Consider the following 17394-nt stretch of genomic DNA (forward strand, 5'->3'; position numbering starts at 1 on the left):
ATATATATATATATATATATATATATATTTATATATATTATTACCCAGATTTATTTTCTCCAACAGCAAGTTGTAAGGGCTTTTTGGAGTTACTCCAAGTGTTTAATAAATTGTTTTATGTTTTTTTTTAATGCAGGCAGACACACATTACTTTAGTTCCTTGAGTTGAAAACCTGCAGTTTGCCATATCTGTATATAATATGCATTAAATGTACTTGTTTTTTAATGCATACACCGAATAGAAATCACAACATATACATTAAAAATGCAGACTTTAGAAGATTATTAATATTAATATTAAACAGTATTTCTATAGCACCAACATATTAAGCAGTGATGTACATTAAATAGGGGTAGCAAATGATGGACAGATAAAAACAATGACATGGGAGGAGGAAATTACCCTTCCCAGATGAGTTTTTAATCTAAGATCAGTTAGGAAATCACAATTGTTGAGTGCTCAGTATGCTCATGCGAACATTAATGATGCGTGCTAGTTACCTTTTTTGTAATATATGTTTGTCAGGTGTGGATTTCCATTTAGTAGATTAGGCCCCAAGGGGTTATAGTAGGGGCAGGTAGCCAAGGTTCATGTCATATGGTTCTGGAAAGGTTGCGTGATAACAATGAAATTAGAACAAAATATTAGTTTTTACCAACAATAAGAAGATGAGATCAAGACAAAAGAATGGATCAAGTGACTCTTTTTAGAAAAGACAACTGTAAAAGTAAACTTTTCAAAGGTCAAAATGGGCAGTTGCTACTGGATCTTAGGTAAAGAATTTCGAGCAGAATGAGGAGTTGTTGATAACATTTTCTAATGTGTGACCGTTAGGACTGAAGTTAGGCATTACTAAAGTTTGCACAATGTTCTTTTCCCTATGTTTTTTTTTTTTTTTTTTTGCTGCACACAGCTGTCTACTTGGAAAAGAAGCCTAGAAAAGAAAACTGCAGTGATTTTTCTTTTTAGATCTCCCCTTAAGAATGTATTTTATAATTGTTAATATGATGGAAACTATAATATGTTCTGCTCAGGTCTAAGAAATACTGCACATATTAAATTGTAAATGTTAATTATTTATGTATTTGACTTGTGCTTTAGTTTAATGTTCCTTTAATGTCAAATGTTTCAGTCTTAGAGAAAGTACACTCAGTCTATGTAAATTGTATTAAAAACTCATATTAGGCTTAAATATAAATTTAGTGGACCTTTAAATTAAGTTAAAGAAAAAAATTTACACAATATGACACACTTTATTATACAGTGTTTTGCCAAGATCTGCAAAGTTATTTAATAAGCACATAATGTCATCTATCTCTTTGTTGAATTTTAGTATACGCTTTAATAGTCAACTTATTTGTTTAGTAGGAGAAAATATTGAAAAATATACAGCAGTGTGGCCAATAATAGAACAGGGGCAAAAAATGATAAATTAAGAGTGCAGGTGTTAATTTTTCATTTTGACAGATTTTCATCTGTCAAAGACAGTGAAGATGCTTCTTACACATAAACCGTTCATTGTAACATAGGGATATGTTTTTTCTTATGAATTAGACAGTGGACAGCAAAATGATAAAAAATTCATGGTAATCAATAATTTACATCCTAAAAGATAAATAATGAACTAAATCCTGTCATTAAATTGGCTCAGCATTTTTCTTAATCCCTGAGGTGATGAATCTGATTTTGCAGCAACATTTAGCAGAAATTGAATTTCTTTTGGCTGTTCTGAGTAGTTTTGTTAAAAATAGACTTGCTGTATGATGAGCATTGCCGTTGGCCTAACAATACCATTTTAAGTAGAGCGGTACAAGCATATTTATAATTATGAGTGTTAAAATCTGACCCAGTTTTAAAAAATGGTTCGTAATCCTTTTATTGTTTTCCACTTTAATCACGTAATATTTGCGAGGGATCAGTGGGAAGTAAACTTTTAAATAGCAGTGCTCCAAAATCTTCTAGAAGGGCATGGATACTGGCTGGATTTTGTGACTTTATACAGTAATTTACTACAGTAAAAATGTTGTAGGTTGTTAGTTACAGATGCTGCAAAGATGTCCTTCATTAATCTTGGTCTGATTGGTCAGATCCTTCTTGCAGTTGGATGGCCTTCTTGCCCATAATAGAATTTTATTTGCCAATTGCTTTGGTGAACATTTCTTTTGCTGACTCAATTTCATCTTACCATTCTGGAACGACCTCTAGCTTGTGCTCTATAAACCACATTATCCACTTCACTAACTGTCGTTCCATGTATGACATTTGGCCCATTCTCATAAAGCCATGCATCCTCTGACCCCGCTGGATTATTATTATTATTATTATTATCATTATTATTACTAAGCACAGAGTCTAAGACACCAGCCTCCACTTTCACCAGGGGATCCCACACGGGGTGATGAATTTTGGGAAATACTGCTCATACATGCTGGAGCTGGCAACAGCTGACAGTAGCTGAACCGATTGAGAAACAAGTGTCAAACAGGGCAAGGTCAGGACAGGGAGCAATCAATGGTGGTCGGGATGGAGTGGGGATCGGAAGCCAGAAAGACAAGTTGCATTACGAGTTAGTAAAGCAAAATCATAGTCAAGGATAATCAGGGTGAAACTGGAATCAGAAACGGACATCTTGTTGCCTGTCACTTCCTTATATAGAGAAGAAAATAATAAAACAAGACTGGGCAGAAGATCATGTAACAGGAAGGTACAGCTATCCTCTCGTAGACAACGTTATGTTGGATGATATTTCTTTTCTATCAGCAGATAAAGTGAGTCTGTGAAAGATTTTAGTCCTTTTCCAAGTAGTTCTTTTGCTAGCTAGAAAGTCAATAAGGCAATAAGGCTAATTTATTAGAGCTCTCCAGAACTGGAGAAGTGAGACTATTATGGGTGAACCTGGGTGATCCAGTAAACCTAGAATGGGATTCCTAAAATTTATTTGCTAAAATTTGGCAAATGTTTTCAATCTTGGACCATATCCATTCCAGGTTTGTTGGACCATTTATTAATTGACATGAACTTTTAGTGCTGAGTCCATTATCTCACCAAATGTACTGAGTCGACTATGTTTATGTTTGCTATAGGAGAGAGGTGAAAAGGTGGGCCATTTAATGAGTTTGCTTATTGGAAAGCATTTTCATAGTTTTGAGTGAACCACCCCATCATCTTACTTTCTGGGTGAGTGGATCACACATTTATTTTTATTTATATGTGAACATTAATTGTCTACCTAATTCACTTTGTCTACTTTAAAACATTGCATTTTTCTCTGATTTTATTTATGTACATTCCACAGGCAAAAGGTCGGTACAGTCTGCGTACAAACCATGGGTCAGAAAAAGGCAACAGTGAATATTACAAAATTCACTCCAGAACAGATTAGCTCAGCTAAATGCTACCCTAGCAACCATTGGACCACATCCAAAGTAATGCCACAGGCTGCAGAGCAAAGAATTGACAGATATTTGCCTGATCTTCCCTGCTGCTGCAAGAAACGCACATGAAGAGAATAAGCAGGGCGCGCTGTCCTGCGGCGGGCAACAGCACGGAATCGCTGTCCAGATAATTGTCTCCTAACAGTATTACTGCACTTTTTCCTGGCATTACAGGACTTTTATTGTTGTCTCAAAGTTTTATAGGAAAGTTTTTGATCATCATTTTGCAATTATTGTGAAATATTATGTAATTGATAATGGCATTTATTTACCTTATAAGCTCAAGTATAAACCAGGATTTTTTCCCAAAAAATGCCAATAAAAAAAGAAAGTTTATACTCGGGGCACTAGAGGATGTTGTATCTGTACAATATCTTAGGTGTACAAAATTTTTTTGTGTCTGAGGCAGAGGCCTGATTTATTAAAGCTCTGAAAGTTGATGAAAGTGTATCCTTTTCAGTGTTGAGCAGCCTTATTAAATCAGGCCCAGGGTGTGTAACACTTTATATAGAGACACATTGCCATTTATTGGTGGCCAACAGTAAAACACAAATATCATTTAAGAGCAAGTGACCCACCACAGCATTCCCAAATGTACAAAAAATTTTAATTGTAAGGCTGGGTCTACACGGACATTTTCAAAAACACATGTAAACATTACTATTGTGTTTATATGTGTTTTTATGCATTTTTACTTTTTAGCAATCACGTTTTTCTACTTCTATTGTGTTTTCCCATGTATCGAACGCATTTACATTTTAAGTGCTTAACACCCAAAAACCACAGGAAAATGTCCCAGTGAAGTCAATGGAAGTGTTCCCCCACATTTTTGGACATTTTCCAGCTTTAACCCAGCGTTTTATTTTTTTAAACTTTGCAAGCAATGTTTAAAATAAAGCTCATAAACATGCCTCAAGGAAACTTCCTGGTGTAGATTAGCCCATTGGAATGCATGGGGATTTCAAACATAGGCTTTGAATGCTTTAGATAAATGCTGGGGAACACAAATAATTTATAATGCAGCAGTTTTTGATTTAACCATGGTTTGCCGCAAAAAAACAAAACAAAAACAAATTAAATCAATATTTAATCTGACCCTGCTTTGTCTTTAACCCAACAACAATTCTCTTAGGTACATTTGCATGTAGTTTCTAAATAAATTAGATTGTAGGTTATTCCAAGTGTCCTGAATGGTTTGCCAAAGTTCCAATATGCTTTTCTCTTATTTTCATCATGGTGTTCAGGTTAGGATCTATGTAAACTACACACCTAGGGATCAGCGGGAATTCCTCAGGCATTCTCGCAAAAATGTCCTCGAACTTTCTGCAAAATTTTGGCGAACTGATTGTGCAAAACCATTGGAAGATCGAGGAAATTATAACAGGAGGATTCACAGGATTCCCAATGGAATCCTCCTGTTTGCGATTACCGTGGCACTAGAGGTTAAATAACGCACACTGTTCTCAATTGATGCGGCCACGCAAGAAACTCCATTGAGAGTTCTTCTGCAGTTCCACTGCGATCCCCGGGCACTGGAGGTTAATTATCCTCTAGTTCCCCGGGATTGCAGTGGATTTTCAGGGCTGCAATCATTCTTGCAGTCCTGGGAATCCTGTTTGCAATCCCCAGCACTAGAGGTTAAATGTGGACAAGTCTCCCCATTTAAAATTTTTTTTTTTAAATTCGAGCTTGATCTGCGAATTTACACTGGCTATTCTTACTTACAATTTCGGTAAGCAAAAATGGCCGAATTCACCACGAGATCGAATTTTAAAAACTCACTCATCCCTATACACAACCTGTTATACATTCAGTGCTTTTGTTTGGGGACTACAAAATTTAATATTTTAAATTGTTTTTTAAATTGTATTTATAGCCTTTATAGCTTTATTTTTAGTCTTCCACAGCCCCCCTCTCTGTACAGAAAAAGCTTAGTCTGATTTCACTGCTTACGGTGTACATTTTTACAGTGTACATTGGATGTTGGAGCAAGTAAAATAAAGTCTACTTTGTATCCTGGAGGAAAGACATCTAGCACAATCTAGCCCTTTCCTTCTCTATCTTACTGTCCCTAACCCACCTTTTTCCCCTTTAACTGATGTTTGCTTCAGTCTGTATCTGGAGGTATCTTTGCTTTGCATGAGGATACAACTCCACAAGGACCTTTGCTGGGTTTATTTGTTCTTATACTATACCTGTATGTTGATTGTTTATGCTGTTAATTAACATTTACTTTACATTTAACATATTGTTATTTCTAATCTGTGTGTACAAATGCTGTAATGTAGTTCCTCTGCTCCCAAACATCTCATTTAGATTACTGGTTAATTTCCCAGGAAAGGTCCTATCCTGGGTGGAGGCATCGCCAAATCTATTACCAAATCCACTCATTCACATATCCAAGGCTTTAATTCTTCCTGAAACCTACAGGTTTAGCACTATAGCATGTTTAGAGTAGATCATCTCATTTAAACCTCCCCTAAAACAAGGCTATTCAAACAAGAATGCCACACTGAAGAGCTGGACAAAAACTGGGAAAATTACAGAAAACAATTGTCCAGAATTGTCAAACAATATGTTTAGACTCCCTAGGCTTGATGTCCATGACAACTGGCAGCTCAGGTACCAGATTTCCGAGGGAATGTGGAACTGTAAGGAAGTTCCTGTTAGGAGCTTTGTAGAAACCGGCTTTCACAATTAATTGCCTAATAAAATGAAATAGATTGTGTGATGAACTGCAGCTGCCAGGCTCAGCTAATTACAATTTATCTAAACCAGGCATCTAGGAGGGCCAAAAAAGATGTTTAGACTGGGGAAAAAACAATACCTCTGAGGCTCAGAAGGAAAACTCTGTAACCTAAAACATAGGAACACATGTACAAGTATGACTGGTAAACCATATAAAAAAAAATAAATGAGTCAGAAACCAATCTGTGTATGATGGCATCACATCTTTGCATAGAACAGGTCACCCTGTTTTATATGTGTAAATTTGTGATGTGTTTATAATTGTGTTATTTATTGGTTGGTTAAAGTATTTTCTCAAATTTATACATTGGAAATATTTGCCTATAAAGTTTAACTATATTTATGCAAAACCTAACCATAGATAAAAAAGAAACCCTCTCCCTCCGGATGAAAATCCAATTAAAAGAAAAAACAGCAAAGGGTACTTACTATGAGCCAGCAATACATATATTAGATACAATAAATCGGTTCTTAATAACTGTCTTAAAGACTGTGGCCTCAATATATTCGTGTGGACAGATTGTAAGTCATCACGTCAATTTACAGAACTCAAACATGGTTCGCTAAACTACTTTAACATCTCCAAATTACATCTCTTATTGACGTTTCTCAATTACCAACTCCAACTCATTGAGCCTTATGGCTTTTCTCAGCCTCCAATCCTATAGTCAGGGCAGAAGAAGATAAAAGGTATAGGACACTGGATCTCTAGAGAGTAGAAAGATCAGATTCATTTCAAACTGTATGTATATACATTATACATGTGTATATACAGTATATACTGTATATACATACATATATGTATATGTATAATGCATGTATATGTATAATGTATATTGTATATACAATATGTATATACAATATTTGTATGATGCCTAGATAGTGATCCTGTCTTAGCCTAGGTCTAGCGCAGATGGCTAGCGTAGCAAATAATTTCCTTAGTAAAGTTCTTGCCCCATAAAAGCCTGTCTTTTCTTTCTCTTTCCCTACTAGCTATTCAGATTTTTTCAGGCTGGGCACCTTAAATAGATTTCCTTCTATCAATTAGGCTGCTTTCCTTGGTTGAACTCACTCTTTTGCTATGGATAAACCAGTTTGATACATCCATGGCCAATAAATATTTATAAGAATTTGGGCCTAACACATAAGAAGCCAGCTCGAAACATTATTTTTATGCAAATATGTTGCTAAAAATCAGTAAAAATGTATTTCCTAAGTTAAAAGTTGTAGGTAGTAGTATATCCAGACCATTACCTATAAATTCAACATAATTGAAGCATTTAATTTCCAGCAAAGGTTAGTAAAAGAAAATAATAATTCAAATATCATAGCAGTTGGGGACCCACTACCTATGGCAGTAGCCATATAAAGACCTTAAATATTTGCCTAAAAGGCAAAAAGTGTACCTGTAAGGCCCTGGTTCAGCAACAGTATTTGCCAGACACTAGTCCCCCAATCTAGCGCTGCACTGCTCACCTATAGCATGCCCCTGCTTAGTCTCTGGAGAAAGCTTGTGTTTCCCATCACATGGTTGTCCCCAGGAAGCAAAGGATGTAGCCTGGGGAAGAGCTGGCAGAGGACCAGGGGCCTACAGATAAAGCAGTACTAAGGTTCCAACAAAGACAAGTCCAGACTAGAGAGCAGAGATCATACACAGCGGCATAAACTCACAGGGTCAGAAACAGGCAAGGCCAGTAACAGAAAATCAGAAGAGAAATTCTCCAGCACAGATGCCAAGCTAAATGCTACAACAGGCCCTGGGCCCTATAAAGCCCTAGCAGTCCATGATAGCGCAGGATTGAGTCAAGAACTAATCTGCCTCTAGAATCCCATTCAGCAGAGCCTCAGAGTGTGTGTAGAGGATGCATGCATGCATCGGCGCGGGAGGGAGGCGGGGTGGGAAATTCAAAATTATTGATTTCAATGCAAAGGAACTCAATACAAAAAAGCTGTATTGGGTCCAATACAAAGAAATCCTTATATAATATATATATAATTGTATTATATATATTATATAAGCTACTGTACATTACATTATACATTATTTTTTTTTAAACTTTTTTTTAGGTAAAGATTATTTTTTTATGTTTTATAAAAAAAAAATTATTATTAAATTTATAAAATTTTGGACATATTTCGGTGAGTTATGCGGTAATTCGGTGAACTATAGCCTACAATCCAAAATAAATTTCCATGCAAAAAATGTAACACTTTTTGCATGGAAGTTTGGAAAGAATATAGAATGATGATGTCCGTGTGTGCGCCCGTCGATGGGGGTCGTAGCGGGAAATTCAAATATTTTGTATTGGATTCAATACAAAGTTCTTTATCCAGTCCAATACAAAATAATACAAAATATATTTATGTGGTTTTGTCTATAGGTATGTGACATTGGACGGTTGGACACTAGGGAGGTGTTTTAGAAAAATATATTATTATACAGTATACCTAATTATCGCATTTTCAGTATTTTTCATTTATGTATTCTTGTTTAAGCTGATTTTTGTGTATTTTAATTTTATTAAAAGTATTTTTTTTTTTACATGATTGTGTGTTTCAAACATTTTTTATATTCATGATATCTACTAGAACCCTGTTCGGACATATTTCTGTAAGTTACAGGTCTACAATTTAAAAAAAAAAAATTCATTAAAACCTGTAACGCTTTTGGAACAGAAATCTAGACCTCAGTGTAACGCCCAAGTGGTTAACCAAACACATAAGCCAAAGACCAAACACATAAGTACTTATCTTCAGCTGTCCCATGTTCTATAACAGTCCATTTTCAAATAGGCAAAAAAAAACACCTTGTGCAGAGTCTTGTCTCTCTTCTCCAGCAGTGGGGAAATCCCGGGATGGACTGCTGGAACAGCCACACTGCAATCCCTGGAATTATAGCACTGAGATCAGCAACCTGCATGGCACATATCTGCCCTCTACTACCTTTCCTGCTGGTTCCCATATATATATAAAACCATGAATTTACTGTGAGCTCTGTTTTAGCTCTGTTTTATTTCAGCACAGTAACTTTGGTAAGATTGAAGGTAGCGATTTGTTATGTGACATTCACTTTCCACATCTTGCACAAATTAATATCTTGTCAATAAATAATGCTGTTTTCAGTACTCTGTTGAAATAGTTGTTTATATTTCTTTCTTACAACTGAACTGATAGCTACATAAATATACAGGTAATGCATTTGTTTGTTACACAATTGATATCAAGTATATTTAACTAGTTAGGGACATGGAGTTTGGGAGTCTAGGATCCTTTCCTGCTGGGCATATGTTCATAAGTGTAGCAGCAGGTAATTGCTAATATTTTGAAATCTGAGGCCCAGTTTTGTGCCAGGAAGCTGCCGTCAGTAGCTTTGTGAAAAATGATTTTTAAAAAAGGTTTTAAAACTTAGTGCACATTAAAATGTAAAACATGATAGTATGCTTTAGCTAGATCAGATCATATGTATCGAAATGAAAAACATGGCATCTATATTTTAGCATAAATTTACTTTTTCCCTATACAAATTTTAATTGTTGCTATTTGTACTTTTTCCACCACACTGTATTCCAAATAAAACTATGGATGCTGAATTTTCCAACTGGAGTGAAAAATATTTACCCATGAAGAACCAAGGACATCATTCACCTTGGGGCAATTTCTTCCTGAACACATGCACTTTGGATGTCACGCCACTTGAACTTGCTGTCAGTTTAAAGGGAAAGGTCCTGATCTCCATTGCCAATCTGCTCTCAGCATTTCTTGCAGAACTAGTTAACTGAAACATGCATGCAACATGAGTTACTGATCAAATTACATTTTCTACAAAATTGATATGTTCTTATATACCCAATACATAGGATTTATTTTTCTTGCTCAACATTCAACCTCTTGTTTTTTGTGATGATAATGGTTGTCACTAGGGATGAGCGAGAAGGCCTCTGCCAGTCTCACAAAATTTCCTCGAACTTCCGATGGGTCCACGAAATTTAGGCAAACCGATTTTGCGGACCTATCGGAAGTTTGAGGAAATTACAGGATGATTCCAACAGCTGCATTCATTGATGAGCACAGCTGTGGGACTCACACAGACAGGGGGAAAGGTAAAACCTGATGACAGCTCAAGCGTCATTAGGATTTTCTTTTCCTCAGCCAATCACAGAGCACAAGAGGTGATAATTGGGGAGCCTTGTCCTCATTTAACCTCTGATTGCACACTGACAGGAGGATTCCCACGGCTGTGCTCATGAATGAATGCAGCCGTGGGAATCATCACAGGATAAGTCAGTGTGAGTGCCGAGGCCTGGCCCATAATGAATGCAGCTGTGGCAATCCCACAGCTGCATTCATTCATGAGCACAGCTGTGGGACTCGTGTTCTTGGATGGAGAATCTATATCCAAGAACACATACTACAGTTCTGGTAGGCCTGCAAGAACAATCAGGGTAGCATAGCTGTCAACTCTTCTCCCCTGATTGCTCTTGCAGGTCCTGAAAAATTTAACGTTGACGGACGAATTCACAAGGTCGTTCTCACTTACATGTTCGGTAAGCAAGAAAGGCCTGATTCGCCGCGAGATTAAAATTACAAATCTCGCTCGCTCATTCCTATTGGTCACCAGGTTATGTACCTATATTGTCTGAAGTCTGAGACATTTTATGCTCATATTTCAGCAACACCCTAATTGTGTTTAGTAACATAAAACAGGCAAACTAGTAAGGCTGAGTAATCCATGTAAACGAAAGTAAAATACTGGGCAGAGTAATGAATTAAAGAAAACCAATACCATAATTTTAAAAAGGGGGATTAAAGAATATGCCAAAGCTGGTTCAGCATTAATTTTATGCAGCTCCCAGCTTCTTACTAAAACTTCAAAACACCTGTAATAGAAAAAAAAGAGAATAAGAATACATTTATTTGCCAGCAAGTCTTTGTTAAATGCTTTCTGATAACTTTATCATTCTTAAATCCTTAAAATTAACTTTTCATGTTCACTAAAGAGAACTTGCCCATGATGATTTATTTTCCTTGAAATGTATTAATGAGTTTGGACACTGCATGGTGCTCTTCCATTCTAATTTCACTTCTTACTCTCTATTATTCCCAAATATCAACAAAGAAGCCAAAGGTGATACTCAAAGGGTGGAAACACATCTCCCAGATGAGCACAATAAAATCCAGGCAATTCAGAGGTGTCTCTTGAATAAACACAGACATAAAAGAATTCATCCTAGTACCCAAACCTTAGCCTAAATTAGACCATATCTCACCAAACTCAATGTTAAGGAAAAAGTGTCTTTTTTCAAATGAGAAACTTATTGAAACAAATATTGCATACAGTAAATGTTGAATCACTATTCGGCTGCATGAAATGCTTTTATATATATTGTTGTTGTACATATTGTTATTGTACATATTGTTACTTTATCACCACCTCAAATGACTATTTTTAAAAATCACTTTGAAGAACCTTGAAATATTGAACAGTCAGAAGGTGAATAAGGAGTAATAATTTTTGCAATTATTTTCTGAATTGAATTTTACATTCAGTTTCACAGTAACAAATGTTCAAAACCTACAAAGCTCCTCCTTACCTCTCTTACAAAGCCACAAATCCACTTGGTCATTTCCAAAACAACTTACAATGTCCTATCTTTGTTATATTTTTCTGGAAATTATTTGCGCCCTGTCTATTTCACATTTACAACGGCACTTACTATCACTGCAATAAATATGCCAATAAACTATGTGTCTAGTAACCCCTATATTTGTGTCATCTTTCTACTGCTTTTCTCTATACATTGTTTCCAACTTCTTAAAGCCAACTTTCAACTTTTTAAAGCCCTGCCCCTGGTAACAGATGATAACTCCTAGGTACTTTCAGAGGTTTGCACGTGGATGCAAACGCGTTCCTATCCGCGATATATACATTTTTTTCCTTTTTTCATTTGAAATGTAAAAGTATAAAAAAGCCTGCATAGAGGTGACAAATGGTTCCAAGTCAAATCTATGAATCTATGAAGATGGCTGGGGTGGAAAAATGCCCTTCAATACTGCATGTAGCAGCAGAAAAAATGCACACCAATGCTGCCGCCTTCTACAACCTGAAAAAGAGATTATTTTGTTGCAAGTATTTGTTGCAAAACTCAAAACTGCTTTGAACAGGAGTGATCCCATGCAGCTATTTTAATTTACTTCCTACTCTTGTTTTTCTGTAATTTCTGTATATGTCCATGCTACTAGCATAATGTTAACCTCCACACCTGTATTTGTTTTACCTTACATTTACCAGAAGATATCTAAATGTAAAACATAGACAGTTTCTTTCTCCTCTTTCCCCACATGTACAGTATGTACATGGTGATGTCTGAAGATGGCTGCACAAAGCCATCTATGAAGTGCCCTTTACATACCCAGAATATCCTGAAAAAGATCCATTGTTCCTGCATGCCACATTATCTGTTTTTATTTATTCATTTTTTAGTTAACAGTTTAATCCATTTCTTCCCATGAACAAAAGGCCCCATAATTATTACGTGTCAGGGTAAGTACGATTTTACTTGAAATTATACCATATATACATGAGTATAAGTCAATCCGAGTATAAGCCGAGATACCGATTTTTACCTTGGAAAACAGGAAAAATTGATTGACTCGAGTATAAGCCGAGGGTGGAAAATGCTGCAGCTACTGGCAAGTTTCAATATTCAAAATAAATACCAATAAAATTGCATAATACAGTCATTACAGCCATAATATAGTAAACAAATATTGTAGTGAGAATTTAGTGGTTAGGTAGGTATACTACTTACTGTACCTAACCACAAAATTCTATTTAACCTCCCTGGCGGTATGATTCTGCCTGGAAAAAGTAACTGAAAGCAGTAAAAACCAGTACTGCATACAGCCACTTTAGGCCCCCTAGCATTCTAATTCTCTCCGTATTCCCACACAAAAAGGGTTAAATGTTTTTGCATGGAAATTTATTTTACATTGTAGGCCTATTATTCATAGGCATAAGCCACCGAAATATGTCCAATATTTAATAAATTTAATAATTAACTTTAAATTTAAAAACACACAAATCTGTAAAAAAAAAAAAAAAATTAAAATATAGTTAAACATTTAATATAACTGTATAGTAGCATGTATAATATATATAATATAATATTATATATTATACAAAGATTTCTTTGTATTGGACTCAATACAGCTATTTTGTATTGAATCCAATACAAACATTTTTTGAATTTCCTGCCACTCCTCTTGCCTGCACCAACGTCATCGGGAAACCCCGGAGATCGTCTCTGCATTCGGCGGCTGAAGACAGAAGAAAGAACACATGTCTGATGGAGCTGCGAGGTCTAGCAGGACACTGGGGGGCGACAACGGAACAAGGTAAGTGGGTAAGTGGGTTTTTCTTATGTTTTTTGTACTTATTAATTTGGCGCCAGTTACTCTGGCATGTAGCAGCCATGACTCCGGCGTACCTCCGACGTCTTTCCTCCGACAGCATATTACTGCCGCAGCCTGATGACATTGTCATCAGGGGATGGAAACTGCTGGAATCGGGTGCTTTTCTGGATGCTTTTCTTTTCACATTTTGGGTGCTGAAAAAGTCAGCTTATACTCGGGTATATATGGTAAGTCAATCTTAAAGTAATTTTACCTGTATGTAAAGAAAATTAAAAAAAAAAGGATTAAATATAACTACTCTTTCTGTATTTTTATTCTTATCATTATTTATTTTCTTTGACATGACTTCTGTGTGACGTACCTTATAAATTCAATCCACTATATTTATTAATAATAATTCTTTGTAAATATTTGGTAAAAAAAAATGTTATATTCTTCACTTTTTCTGCTGCATTTTTTTACACTTCATTTTATTTCAGATATAATTTACTAGAGAGCTCTCCTATTAAATTATGATATTAAAAATCAGATTTATAATAAAGAGTAAGCATAAGTGCAACAAAGCTTTACTTCCAATTTTCTTTAAAGTAGAAAACAGTATTTATCTGATAATTAAAAAGTGAAAAGAGCATGACTTTAAAGCATCATTTAACATTTGTTGATGATGCAAGTTTAAGCAATTTATTTAAATTATATAAACCAATGGAGGTCAATTATTTTGAAGGGTTTATTAATATCAACAGTTAGCCTTTTTGAAGCAACATCTGTAATATTATACTATCTGTACATACTTTCAAAGGAATTTATCTATACCTCTATTATGTCTAATTAAAATGTGTTTTTTTTGTGTTTTTTGTTACCCAAGTTTACCCAAGTGATAGTTTGTAAAATAAGAAAGGACTGTGTATTTGAGATGCAGTCCAAGTAATATTTTATTACAAAAAAGAATAGGTGCATCCATCAGTTTCATGCCATTTTAGCAGGATTAAATGACACCCTACGTTTTAGTTGTTTTCTTTATTTGGTAAGGGGATCTCTCGCCATTTAGGCTGGATGATTTTTTCCTTTGTGGTAAGTTTTGATTCGTTCATTCATAAGTCTATTCATTATTGTATTCATACCTCATACTTTCTATTGCTCTCAGCTCCTTATCCCCTTTTTCTTAGTTGACAGGTCTTACCTTACCATCATCTTATGAATTATCACACTTGCTAGTGCCTCCCTATTTTTAATGACATTCATGCTAGGAATTTATTACATTTTGCTTGTTTAGACTATTACTTTATTCTGCATATATTATTCATTTTTATCGGGTGAGCACAGCTTTCATACCTTTTACCTATAGTAATTGATATTCTTGCTGTTGTCTGTATAAGTTAAAGTTGTATTAAATTCTGAATTATGATTTTTTTTTTTTTTTTTTTTTTTAGTATCTTGTATTGGTCCACATTCATGAGAAAGTGCTTTGTATGAAATGCGGTACATTATGGTAAATCATGGACTATGTAATTGCTCACAATAGTGTTTTATTACAGGATAGTGTTCCATGAGAAATTATATGTGTAGATTGTACCTGAGGTTTTTTGTAGCTGTATAACATTACTGTAAGGCCCTGGTCCAGTGTCAGTGCTCAGTATGAACCAATCCCACAATCTAACACTGGACTCTTCACCTATAGTGAGCTCCTGCTAAGTCTTGGGGGGCTAGTTGTGCTGTGCTCAAAGAATGGCATTTGGGGAGGACTGACTGAGGACCAGGAGCCTACAAAAGGAGGATGGGAGACACAAGGGAAAGTCAGCCAGTCCAGGGTGAGTTATCAGGAGATCCACAGATACAAGGAAAGTCCAGAAACAAAGACCAGGGGTCTACACAGGCTATCAGTCCACTGAATGAGATATCCAAGCTGAGTCGGGTCACAAGCAAAGGTCAGTCTAGGCAGCAAGCAATCACAGGTCCGGAAAACTGGCAACAAGTAATTCGACGAATAACTGCACTACCAACAGGTTGGACAAGCTAAAATACCCGGGAGCTGAGAAGCTGTACAGGACCAGTATTCAACTGCAGGTCAAGAACTACTGGACTCATTGGCTGCAGCACATACTCTGAAATCCTTTTCAGCTACACACAGTCTTCGAGCAGAGGATAGAACATTCATGGTTTAAGGGAAATGGAGACCCTGCAAGCTGCAGAGAACAGCATTGTTGGGACAGAGGATAAACAGCATAGCTTGATCTCCTTTAGTACAAGCAATAACAGCAGGGGGAATAAACAGGGTATGCTGAACTGCCGTGGCTTACTGTATGGGACCACTGGCCAGATAATCGAGAATGGATACAATCTGATATTTTGATCTTGATTTTGTAATATAAAAAAAAAGGTTTTTATTTACACCTCTAAAATCCCACAATTTGTTGTGTTGGTATGGACTTTTTAGTTATTAGGAATCTGCGGTACCGTGCAACAACCTAGCTGCATGTATTATTGTACACATATACAGTTTATATTAAACATGACATTTGAGCCATATGAGGATAATAAAAATTATATCTATGCAGCTGCATTTGTTACTGCCAATATATTGAGCGTCTTATGTGACCCTAGGTGGTGAACCATTAAAGCAGTCTACTGGACCTTTTGTGCTACCACTCACCATTTATTTAAATTTTAAAAATGTAAAAAAAAAAGTTATTCCAAAGTTTGTGGCATGTTTTACATTAAAGTGAATGTTGGGGTAGAGTATAGAATGGTTAAAACCCCAAGTTTGTTTTTTTCCCGTCCTGAAGAGGCTATGAGATATTATACGATGAAGGAAAAATGAAGGGAATTACTGTTTAGGCAGCTGTCACACAAAAAGTGTCCCTATTGAATTATTTACCTTCTTCATGTCCTGCTCTGTATGCTATACTGTATGCAAGCACAAATCAGTGCATACATCGGAGTGTGTAGAGTTTCTTTGGAGTGAGCTTAGATAGAGGACAAAAGTTTTAAAAAGTATGTATAAACAATGCAACATATACTATATAGATGGTCTTTATCACAATTACCGAATAATTTTAGCAAGGAATTAGGCTTTGTTTTAATCTGTGTTAAATACTGTATATAAATATAAATTATATGTTTTTATCCTGTTCACATTACTTAATAATTATTCTGGACATAACTCATTTGAGCATTACTCCTTTGAGCACTGTTTCATATATCAAAAACTGCTGCTATCAGCTAAACACACTTTTATAATAATGTCATTTTCTCTTTTGTGTTTTTGGCATCAGAGAAGGAACTGTCTTCTCTACATGATGAGTGTAATGTATTGCTAAGTTATAAAACTTTTTTTATACTATGATAAATTATACATGTGGCAACATTTTTATTACTAAATTTCAAATATGCATTAAAGTATTTACAGAAAAAATGATGACCTAAACCGGTGCTTACATTTTTACAGAGTAAGAACAAATGTAATCTTTGCTAACTCACCTTTGGCTGGACTTTTGTCCTCTACAATATGACAAAGAAATAGCTTTAGTAACAATTCCTGTATATAATTAAAGATTTCTTTACCTAAATGCCATTAGAAAAAAAATTGAAGTTTATACTCGGGGCCTGACCAGTAGATTGTGTTGTGTCCTCATGTAAAGTGGGTAACAAACTTTTGCCATTGAGTAACAAACTCTTGTCAGCAGAAGCACCCCGCGTGGGGGGCGCACCAGCCAGAGCTGCGGACCATGTCTCCCGTATGGATCGCAGGCTCAGGGTGGTGGGTGGGTTGTTTCCCTGGACATAGACACCTCATTGGGA

The sequence above is a fragment of the Pyxicephalus adspersus genome, chromosome 7, assembly GCF_032062135.1.
Source record: "Pyxicephalus adspersus chromosome 7, UCB_Pads_2.0, whole genome shotgun sequence".
NCBI classification, from domain to species: Eukaryota; Metazoa; Chordata; class Amphibia; order Anura; family Pyxicephalidae; genus Pyxicephalus; species Pyxicephalus adspersus.